Here is a 12,122-nt window from a genome sequence, read left to right on the forward strand (position 1 = left end):
TGGGGCTCCTCAGGGCAGCAGCACCAGGCATGCTGCTTTTTCGGTTTGGTAGCACTGGTACAAGCTTCTGCTGAGATTTTTCTCTCTCTCTCTCTCTCTTTTTTTTTTTTTTTTTTTTTTTTTCTCCCCTTAGCCTAGTGAAAAGCAAGTTTCAGGGAAAAAGGAAAAAAAATAAGCGATTTAAAGGTTTTTGTCTTTCAGTTCAGTCTTCCCAGTAGTAAGCAATGCCGTGCAGGTCGTTGTGTGCCTGAGTTTTGTGGGGGGTACAAAAGCCGTCTGAGAGATGTGTAAATCGATTCCCGTTTGCCGGGGTTTAAATGCATTGTGTAGACTGTCTTGCAGCCGTGTTTGTGACATGTAAAAGGAAAGAACTCGCTGTGTTATAAGGCTAAATATGCCAATAATGCAGCCCAGGGATAATTTTTTAAACAGCTCCTCATGAGTTCCTTGCCTGCCAGTGCTTTAATCTTCTGATTGTTTTAAAATGTAGTAGCTTCAAGCTGTCTTACAGCTTCACAAAAGTACTTTAAGATGGGTTTTCTAGAGATTTTTTTCCAAGATTATTCAAATGAGTTTTTTTTTTTTTTTTAAAGAATTCTATTCACCTGAAGGGACAAAAGGAGCTTTTATACTCATTCTCCCAGTTAAAAGGCACAGTGGCAAAATGTTTTTGATTCTCACTGTTCATAGTTTTGCAACAACAATGTGAAGTTAGAAGAGCCTTGTGGGAGCGAGGGAAACTGGCTGGGCTGTATCTCAAGACTGAATCAGAGATCTGTCCCAGTTTAAAAAGCCCTGCCAGTCCACTTCCGAATGTTACACTTAATATGTTATTTTCTAAGTAGGCAGTGGGTAGATATGAAGAAATAAGAGAAGTTTTCTAGGTTCTCTTCTGTGTGGGTGTTATTCATTCAGCTCTCAGTGGGACTTTTATAGTACATGTCCAGGGAGTGCATGTGTGAGGATTTTGCACCTGTAGTGCAAATGGAGCATTTGTTTTTCACTCACTTTCTGAAATCATGGTGGAAAATCTCAGCTTCCTCACACCATTTTTCTCAAAGTTAAGGGAGGTGGGGAAGGGAGAAGAAAGGGAGAATACAGGTAAAGGAAGAGGACTGACATTTCTTTCTCCCACAAGCAAAAAAAACCACCAACAACAAAAAGTATTTTTATAGCTTTTAAGAGAGAAATTTTTGTCCTTGTGAAGCAAAATGAAGGGCATTTTGTATATTGCATAGCTCAAGTTGGTCAGTTGGATGCACACAGTTATCAGAAATCATTATCGCCACAAGAGGGTACTTTGGCACAGGGGGTTGCCAGTGGGGAATATAGAAAGAAGCAGAAATGTTACAGGATGGTAATAAAAACGTAAAACGCTCTGCGAAACACACACTGCTCATCTGAAATATTTCTACCTGAAGCGTATGGTTTTATGTGTAACAAAGCTTCATAGCTGGTGGGCTAAAACAGAATGGAGAAGGTGAAGATTGTCAGTGTGCACGGGTACCCTCCCTCCCCCTCTGAAAGAAGAGGCATGGGAAGGAGGAGGGGTGGGAGGCATTCCCGCCTAAGAGGTGCAGGCACAGACACAGAGGAGCTTACTCGTGCATGGCCCAGCACGTCCTGCGGGTGCCTGCCTCCTTTCATTCCCCCTCTGGAGCGATGCACAGGGTGAGCGTGCTCCCCGCCTGCACGGCATCCCGCCCAGCTACTCCTCCTGGGGAGGTGTGGGGAGAGCCAGCTGAAGAGCTGCCAGAGCTTGTTTAAACACCTGCCCGTGAGCACAGTTTCTCACCCCGAGCCAAGTGAACAATTTAGAAGTATTTCTCCGGGTCTGGTTGGTTTTGTGCACAAATATTTTCAGTTTGGCAGGAGAAGGCCATGTGTGCTGCTAGGGCCGGAGGGGTGAAAACCATGGAGCTGATGGCAGCCAAGGGTGGACAGAGGCTAGGCACGCTGGCCCCAGCAGCAGATTTCTTGTTTCAGCGGGAACTGAAGGCTGTAACGAGCTATGAACTAATTATGAAAGATGGTTAGGAAAAACCATTACAGCAGACACTTAGGAGCAGGAAGTGTCACATGCAGCTGGAGCCTTCACCCCTTCCTTTAGTTTGTCATTTTTATGGGAAATAGGAACATGACTTACTTGTTGGCCCATTTACTGCTCTCCTATTCAGAGCAGCAGAGAGCTGTTTTTACTTACTTTTCCTGCTTGCCCAGCAATCCTCCCTCTCCACAGTGTCCTCCCTACCTGTCCTGTTATCTTTCCTGCTCTTCCTGGGTGCTCTCTTCCCCATCCTTATGCCAGGTAGTATAAGGCAATGAGGGGCAGGGCTGACTCCTTCCTCTTAACAAGCTCTGGGAGCCACTGTTCCCACCTGAAGATATTCTTGGTGGTAGCTATAGCCTAACTTGAGGCTGCAAAGTTAGCCATCAAGCAGGTAGGTAGCGTGTTGCTAGCACTGGAATGAAACTGCATTGTGCTGATGACTGAACCAGTCCAAAGGCAGTCCACAGATAGTGAACAATAGCACTTCCAAGACAAAAATATTCATTTCCCAAAGTAATTAAAAGGATTACTGTAGAAATGTAATAAGCAGACTGTTGAACTGATAAGATTCAACCTACTTGACCGCTACCACCGTGTGGCATCAGGACAATGGTCTCTATCTAGTAACAAGGGTTAGTGTAAGATGTTGTGTTGATGTTTATAAATGAGACAGATATAAAGAAGCAGACATTTTTTGCTAGTAATTAAAAACCTCAGCAAGAGCTGTCTCCTTTCTGTCACTTATAAATAATGACTTTGTGTAGAAGGTCCAGTAACCAAAATGGGAGAATTTCCATCCTCTTGCTCTGCATGTGACATCTATGAAAGCATGCTGGTTACTGCGTACTTGTAAAAGTTTAAGTATCCATAGGAAAATACATCCATTTTGTTGTTCTAGTGTGCTGCAAAACTAATAATAGGAAGCAGAAGTGCGTTTTTTAAAGGTATTTAACATGGTTGCAAGAGAAAAAGGAAAAAAAAAAAAAAACACAACAGCAAAAAACTAACTTGACAAATAAGAATTACACTTAATGTATGTTAAGTGTAACACATTTTCTGCTTTGCAGACTACTCTGTTCAGTTAGTTACTTAAAAATACTTGCCTAAGCAAGGCAACTTGCAAGTGATGGAAACTCCTGAAAAGACACTCAGCCTTTATGTGCTAGAGCAGCAGTTTCATGTGGCTGGAGGCTGTCGCGTGGCTGGATTCCCTGAGTTTGCTGTAGAACTGGAGAGGGCACTGTGGGCTCTGTTTTAAGTTCACTAAGCCTACTTCATAGAAAATCAAATGTTTGAAGAATTTTAATACTTCATTTTCACTCACTTTCACCCACAACAAATCCCTGAAGTGCTGTTCATGGGAGTGTCAGGACAACAAATGTAGCTCCTTACTTTGGCCTCTTCCTATTGAAGTCCCATTGACTTTCATCAAGGCAGAGTTGAGCCCTTCATCACACAAAGAGGTCCAACAAAATGACTGTTAACTGACAGGCCACCTAAAAATGAAAAACTGTGTTTCTAGGGCACATAAGGCCATTATAATTATTTATCATGACTGCAGACATACAGCTTTTAGTGTGTATACAATTCACCAAGTGAATAAATGCTGCATACGATTTCAGTGAATAACACATGCAAAATTCAAAATCATCCCCTTTCCTTACAGATGTTTAACTGCCTAGCATGTGTTTCTTATTTCCTATTTTCTTTTGCATAACTTTTAGAATTCTTAATGTATTCCTCAGTGGAAAAGCTGTTTTCTTATCCTGGGGTGCTGTAGTCCTTAGTCTTGCTTTAGGAAATTCTCTTTAAAGTTCCTCCTAGGATGTTTAGTTGTTTGTTTGGTCTGTAAGGGAAGAATGAACATCTCAGAGAATGCTGTTTTTTGTTTGTGTACCATGCAGAATAAAGAAAACAAGTGTACAGAGTCCACAGGCTGGGAGTGTATCAGTTAATTAGTGGCTGGACATTGCTCTGTAGGAAGCCTGGCGAGGTTTTTGTGCGTGTGTGTATGTGTGTTGTCTGCCTCCTTTGATCACTTGTGTGGTAAATAGACATGCAGTGTAGCTATGGCAACATGTGCTGTAGGTTGGTGGGAACAGAGGGGATGGGATCACCGGACAAAGGGCAGTTTGTTAGAGTGGTTGGTTCTGATTAGAAAAAGGTGGCACCAATCAGGGCATTTAAAAACATCAGTTTTGCAAAACACAAATGTGTGTTATCAGTTTCAAAGTAGTGTTTGTTTCTGTAGTGCTGAAGGAGCAGATCACATGGAAGATTGGGGAAGGAGGAGGAGGGATAATAAAAAGCAGAAGCAAAACCCTGTAACACTTCTGAATGTAAAAATGTTCATGCTGGATGTGCTTTTTTCTGGTTTTGCTGCACTGTGGATGCATTTTGCAAGAAGGCATTTGTATGAACCAAATTACTACAGACAATGGTGTTTTAAAAATAAGGTTTTAATGATGTAATGATGGTAGCCTGGGATTTTATATTACATCTGGCCCATTACCTTTCTCCAATACCTAAAAATGCAATGTACAGTTTGAGATTAAAAGACACTGTACCTATTTCAACGGCCCACCTGTAGAGGTCAGACTTGAAGTTCTCAAAATCTTCATATAATAGAATTTCAACCTAAAGCTAAGGCTATAAAAATACAAAACTAGGCACAGTCACTTTCCTCATTAACTTTATGTGGAATACTCTTAAAATAAGGTTAGTTTATCAGTATTGGGTTATTAAGTAACACTGCATTCTGCAACAATGGCAGCAGAAAATACACCAAAATTGAGCCTTCTCTCCCAGCTTGGAGCGAACCCAACCCAAAGCTTTTATTAGTGCCTGAATTATTTAGATGTGTATCTCCCTCTCTCTGATCCCCACCAGGCCTCCTGCCTTTGATGAGGTCTGTCTCCAGCTCTCTCCCTCCTGCCTGCCCGGCACTCGGATGTGCTGGCTGACGCCTTCCCACTGCTACCCGGTCCCAGGGCTTCCCTGCTGGGGAGGGACGAGGAGGCAGGCAGGCAGGCAGGCAACGACACAGAGTGCTCCAGCAGCTTTGGAGCTCTGCAAAAAAAAAAAAAAAAAAAAAAGTTGCCAGAGCTCAGTCCCTCCGCAGAGTAGGAGCAGAGGTAAGGGGTCTGCTGCAGCCTGGGTTTGAGGAAAACGAGCTGCTGGGGACAAGGAGATCATGGTGGTAAATGCTCAGGGGATAGATATGATGAAGTTCAGTAAATATGGAGAAATAATGGAGATGGAGAAATAATTTGGTTTGGCTGAGAGTGAAGACTGAGCTAGGAGAAAGGAGCAGACGTATTTGCATACAGCTCTGTGAATAGCTTTTTGAATGCGCACTGGGTTTTGTTTGAACTGAATTTCAGACTTGCAAGGGTACTCTGTTCTTTAGCCTCTTCTTGGGTTTGGAGTCTTTTATTACATCTTGGAACTTGCAATGCTTTAGCAAGCTGTAAGGAATTACTGTATATCCCTGAGATCCCTGGCTTATGGTGTAGAATCCACTCTGCCTGAAAGCTGGAAAAGGCACTGCAGGGTAGGAAGCTGATTTTGATCTCTTTCCTAAACAATGAAAATAGCTCTTAATTCTTTAAAATTCTTTCCTATTTGCTGTCATGTCATGGTTGTTTATCATTATAATTTATATCTTCCCAGGGGGATATGGGAAGACTAAAAAGCTGGCAAATAGGCTATGTTTGTTTGGCCCCGAAGTAGAATAAAACTTTTCTGGTTACATAAGTGTTGAGATAGCTGGGTGTAAGAACAATTTTGAGACAGTGAAACAAATAATAGAGAGTTCAAGCTTTTACTCCTGGCTTAGTGGGACAGTAATGAGGAGATCCACACGGCTGATAGGATTCTTCATTGCAGCATGATAAACTGTAATGAAAATATTTACGGAGGGGTATTTCATGGCCTCAGAAAGGAGCAGGTGAGATGCTATGACAATTGCACTGCGTTTTGAGGTGTGGGGGGGGCAACATCTTTCACATGCCTCTGGTGATGCTGGTGGCTTTCTGTCATGTTTCACCCTGGTTGCCCAGCACTGCTTGGGCTGCAGGCTGGGGGCATTGCCTGCCCACCTTACTTGGATGCCATCATGGTGTGGCACAAAATCTGGGAAAAACAAAGTTCTCTGTTACGTCATGTTGCTTTTCAGGGTACCAGAGACTTTCTTGGTCCATTTAAATGGAGGATTGCCCCCACAGGGGCAGCAGTCATCTGTGGGATATGCAGGCTGAAATCTCAGTCCTGCACCTGCTCTATATCCCAAGCAGGTGCCCATGACTAATGGCATTAATTGTCCATTTTGGTCTCCACGTATTTAATTATTGAGCAGCCACAGCAGGAGCACTGAGACCACCCCCCACACTCCTCAACAGAGCAGTAGTTTGGGCTCATATCAGATAACCAACACACTACTTTTAGTCAAGAGGAGCAGGAGCTTGCTCAGATAAGCCCCCCCAACCACCTCTGGGTTTTTCCCTTTTATTTTTTTTTCTTATAAGCTATTCTGAGCTTTAGCTGAGCCCTGGTGTTTTCTTCTAAAAACTTCTGAGAAATGAGCATCTTTTAGCAAAACAGTTCTCAAAAGAAAATTATTATTATTTTTTTCTCTCCAGTAGTTGTCCCATATGGAAACATGAATCTTTTTTTTTTTTTTTTTTTTTTTTTTAATTTTTCTTCCTGAGAGGTAATTAGAGGCATTAAAAAGAAAAAAGGAACAAGAAGTGAAGAAAAAAAAAAAACAACACACACAACTGCATATCTACATATTTATAATTGGAGTTGCCAGATCCAGACACTTTATCATAAGAATGGCCAGTATTCCAATATTAAGGTATTCTTCATCACCAAGCAATCTTTGGAAGTGTTGTTTTATCACTGGAAAATATTGTTGTGGTTTTTTGTTTTTGTTTTTATTATTATTTGTTTGTCTGTTTTTTTTTTTTGTTTGTTTGTTTTTTTTTTTCCCCCCCAGGATTATACCCTTACTACTAAATTCATATATTCTCAGGGAGAGTTAAACCCCATTGTCATCTTTTGCTTTCTGGGCCACCAAGGTCTGCCTAATTCCTGCCTCTGCTTCTTTACTCTTTCCTAGTGCGCTCCAGCTCCTTGAGAAGTCAGCTCCTCAAGCACTCAGCCTTTCATTCTCCTGCACCTTAGCTCTGGAGGACAATTCTCCTGTTTCAGTTTTTTTCTGGAAGTCATGAGAGGCTGTAGCCAGACCCCTACACAACTCTGTTTATAGTCTCACTGCAAAACACATGTGCTGTAAATCTAATGTGTAGAAGAACAATAAGAGTACAGGAAGGGAAGGCTCCCCTGGGCAAGCAAAAGGGCTGTCCCTGTCAGGGTACTGCATGTGGACAAAGTGCTAGAGTAAGGACATGTGATAGCCAAGCACACGATACTCACTCTTTGTCTGGGATCTGCCTGGTGTGAAGTGGTATCAAAATTGGTGTGCGTTTTGCTAGTTGATGGACATTATCTGTGCAGACAGACATTGTGTTAGACAAACAATACGCAACTTATAGAGCTTAGATTTTGACCTGTATGCAAAGCTACACTATTCCACCAACCTTGGTAGCACCTACTGAAACAAGTGACTCTAAAGAGTTAATGACTTCATTTCTAGCTGGATAACCTCAAAAGTATAGATTAGGTAGAGACTTCAAACTGGGAGTTAAGTAGTTCAAAAGTGCACTATATTGTTTTGGTCTAATTAACACAACATGGTGATAAGACATTAAAGCAGAGTGACAAGACTATACATTGATAACAGAGGACATTAATGCCTGCAGACACAGTCTACATTGTAAAAATCTGAAAAAAAGGGGCTTATTATGTTAGATAGGTCAATGTGATTTGACCTAGTTTTGCTTTGCTGCTTGGAAATTATGTCAGTATTAGTTAAGTCATCTCCTTGGATGAACAATTTAACATCCTCATTGCATTGCAGTGTTGTCCTAATATTTTATATATATTTACCTACTCTCTAAAAGGATCCTTCAGGCTAATTCTAGAGATCTGGGAAAAAATGGTACAAAACGCAACCTCCTAAAACTGGATTCTCTTTTATATATTTCCTCTCTGCAATAAAAAGGAGTGATTTTAGCCACTACGAATACCTAAAAAATTCTGAAATTTATCTTGTCCCACTCGTCTGTAAAGCTTATTAAGTTTGTGAAAAAAGAATGACTATATTAACTCACATAACCATGTACACCTTTCTCATCAAGTTTTTTTTTTTTTTTTTTACTAGAAAATAGTATTATTAATTTACCTGGGTGCTTATGTAAAATAGAGTGGATTAAGATCATCATGCCCCTCTGAAATTTAAGGTCTCATATGAAATCATCTGTACTTCTTTTGGAAAAACTGAGTTTTTCTTTTACTCCTGAAAAAATCAGAAGGACTTCCCTTCATATTTAGGTTTACACTGATTTGTTTTTGTTGTGTTTTGTATGTTTGTTTTCTTTCTCTTGCCATCTGGACTTGTAAGGCAAGACTTTATATTTGCCAGGGCTCAACTAGTGGTACATCAGGGATCAACTAAAGGATTAAATGCTACTATTCTTTGCTCTAGTGGAAAAATAATATGTTGCTGCTATAGCCAATTACATTATATTGGTTAGTGCTAGTAAGACTGGTCTTATCCTCAGCTTTACCTATCCATTTGCAGCTATGCCCCTTGCTGCTGTGTTACTGCTGCAAGTTATTACAAGGTTACTGCTTTTGCTTCTTAGACTTGCTTGATCTAAAGTGGTCAACTCTGAAGCTTGACTTTGCTTCTGCTGAAGGCAGGACTGCAGAGGTGGAGTGGATTCCCCCTTCAAAATACTGTGTTATTGTAGTTATTCAAGAGGTATGTGTGTGAGTCATTTGTGACCCTTGTGACAAACTGAGCAGATCAGGTGGCACTGTGAGAACAAGCTGAGACTTTCTTTCCTGTTTTTTTTTTTTTTTTTTTTTTAATGATTTTTACTTTGATGTGTCTTTTCTTGAATTGTAAGAAATCTGTACTTAAGTTTCAGCATGAGCTTGTTCCTTGCAGTGTTGAAATATTTTAATGAGGTAAGAGCTGTAGTTTCCTCACCATCTTTTCACAAAGGCATCAAATCTTCAAAAGGTCCCGCTTACTCATTTTTTTCAGCTCAAGTAAAATTTAAAATTGTAATAGCTATCTGAAGTCTTTGAGTATACTTCAGATGCAAATGCTCTTGTGTCCCATGTTAACTAGCATAATTGGAACAAAAGCCCAATAAGAGTGAGTGTTCAGAGGTGCCTCTTCTTTGCTATAACATTTGCTCTTGATCCCTAATTAAGCCGTGTTACTGAAGGTTAAAAAATCCTCCCATAATATAACTCTCCTTGAATGTCTTGACTGCAAAAGGAACTGTCATGAGAGAAATATGCTTATCCCTCCCACCCTTCTCTTCCTTTTAAAGAGAAATAAAGTGCAAACTGCTTATGAAAGATTAGCAAGGACTGGAAATAAATATCACATATCCCCAGAGTAGTGTAATGAATGTTGTGTATGTGTGTTTGTACACTGATCATCTAGGGCTGTGATGGTTTATAAGCAAATGAGAAAACCCATCTGCTACCCCTTCAAGTTTACAGTCTGAGGCAAATGAAGAATGTAATAAAATACAACACTACTGTATCTTCTGTAGCAAGATTGGGAAAAGTCAATCCCATTTCAAAAGAAAATACCTAGTGTTTTTAATGTATGAAACCCAGTGTGAAGAGAGATGCTTGAGGGAAAAGATGATTGCAACAAAGAGGGTAGTGACAACGTTATTCATATAGCTAGCAAGACCGCACAGATAGAGATTTGCAAAAAAAAAAAAAAAAAAAAGACAAGATTTAGACCCTGGAGTTTAGCTGGTCCCACTTTCTCTTCAACATAGTTCATAGATTCAAATAATCTTGAGTATTTCTAACGCAGCAGATTGCACCACTTATTTGAGCAGCCTTTTTCTACATTCAACTGATATCATAGGAAAGAATTTTTTTCTAATATCCAGAGAGAAGTTCCTCTGAAGCAGCTCATGCCTACTGCCTCTTGTCCTGTCAGCAGGCATCCTTGAGAAGAGAATGTCTCCACCTGCTCTTTAACTAACTTTTTAGATGCTCAAGAAGTATGATTAGATCTCTGAACTTTTTCTTCTCCTGGCTGAGCAAATCCAGTCTCTCCAACCTTTCTTCTTATGTCAAGTTCTCAAGCTGGTGGCCCTCCACTGGACCTTTCCAACTGCAACTGTGGGAACTGAAAGTGAGCATAGCATTCTAGGTGTGTCTGAGATGAGTCTAGTGGAATGAAATAGCCCTTGGTTTACTGACTGTATTTTTGTTGTTGCAGCCTGGGACATTGCTGGCTACCTTCCCTGCCAGGGCTCACTGTTGGTTTGTGTTCAACTCGCTGCCTGCCACTATCCCTGGGTCCTGCAGCAGAGTTGCTCTTCAGTCCACAACCTGTCCTGCTGCTTGGGATTACTTCTTTCCAGGCACAGGATATTGTATTTATCTTTGTTAAAGTTTATGCTAAGGCTGTGTTAAGAAATTTAGTTTACAGCCGCCAAGAGAGGCTTCCCGGCTGAGATAACAAAACCAAACCAAAACAAAAACACACTTTCCCTCTTTAGCTTGATGTTATTGCATAATTACCACAAAATGCTTTAGTTATTTCTCAAGCATTGTATATCTTTGTGGACTAGAAATTATGGGGTATTAGGTCATGGATCTAGTTCATTTCCATGAATTTTTCTATTGTCTGTTTCTATGAATTTATACCTGTAAATATCATAGAGGAGTTTGCTTTAAGAAGACAGATTGTGTCTTTGTGGTCTATAAAATCTGGAAACTGTTACCAGAGAAAGCAGGTTTCTAATGAAGTGCACTGTATTTCCCCTTTCATCTTGAGTTGATGGGGTAGGTATGCACCAAGAATGATGAATAACTGATGGTGTTGATTTTTTCCCTAAGGTTCTCTTGTGTTTTCAGACTAATTCCAGTAATTTGTTGTACTAGTTCAGTGTTTTTCACCTCTTTGGACCAAACCTCACTGTCCCCCACCCTGTCCCTGAGTTAGAATTTCTATTACTGTTCCTCACTTGCCTGTCATGAGATTTTTGGACTCTGTCTTTAAATTTCTGTGCCTTCCCTAGGTATCTGGACAATACTAAAGTTCACAGGAACAGTAGGGTAAACCCAGAGGGCAGAGAGGTATCTTGAAGAATGCGACCTCCATCCCCCTCCTTTCCAAGTGTGCTTTTAATCTCATCTGGGAAGTACGCTTTGCTAACCTGTGACTCCTATCCTAGTCACTGTGCAGCTGGCAATTTGAGCATAACAAACAAGAAAATATTTTTTATCTTCTCTTCCCTTACATTGAATCATAAAATGCTTTGGGTTGAAAGGGTCTTTTAAAGTTCAACTAGTTCCACCCTCCCCTGCCATGGGCAGGCACACCTCCACTAGACCAGGTTTCCCAAGGCCCCATCCAACTTGTTCTTGAACACTCCCAGGGATGGGGCATCCATGGGTTCTCTGGGCAACCTATTCCTGTTTCTCACCATCCTCATAGTACAGAATTTCTTCATTATTTCTAATACAAATCTACTTTCTTTTACTTTGAAACTGAGACCCCTTGTCCTGTCAGTACAGGCCCTGGTAAAACGGCCTTGCTCTTTCTTATAAGACCCTTGCAAGTATTGAGAGGCTGCAACAAGGTCTTCCTGGAGCCTTCTCCACGCTAAACAACACAAACTTTCTCAGCCTGTATTTATAGAAGAGGTACTTCAGCCCTCTTTTCATCTTCATGGCCCTTCTCTGGAACAGCTGTAACAGGTCTTTCTTGTACTCAGGACCCTAGATCTGTGTACAGTACTCCAGGTGGGGACTTGTGAGAGCAGAGTAGAGGGGGAGAATCACCTCCCTTAGCCTGATGGCTGTGTTTCTTTCTATCATTGAACCGAAACTGGAAATATTCGTTGAAAATCCTAAGCTTCAAAATATTTTTGAAGCTTTCTGAACATTTTTTGAT

The 12,122-nt window shown here is 40.9% G+C and overlaps 1 protein-coding gene across 9 annotated transcripts in view; it reads left to right on the forward strand.

Annotated features, from left to right (window-relative positions):
* The window catches only part of MID1 (midline 1), a 247,705-nt gene that overhangs the window by 93,955 nt on the left and 141,628 nt on the right, over positions 1-12,122 (forward strand). The window contains exon 1 of one of the 9 annotated variants that reach the window (XM_038173023.2): positions 5,061-5,184. The exons of the other annotated variants lie outside the window; for them this stretch is intronic. The gene's annotated coding sequence lies outside the window, so the exon portion shown is untranslated. Of the gene's footprint in view, positions 1-5,060; positions 5,185-12,122 lie in introns of those variants that run through there. 9 annotated transcript variants of the gene reach the window in all.

This window comes from Anas platyrhynchos, chromosome 1 (genome assembly GCF_047663525.1).
Source record: "Anas platyrhynchos isolate ZD024472 breed Pekin duck chromosome 1, IASCAAS_PekinDuck_T2T, whole genome shotgun sequence".
In the NCBI taxonomy this organism is placed as follows: Eukaryota; Metazoa; Chordata; class Aves; order Anseriformes; family Anatidae; genus Anas; species Anas platyrhynchos.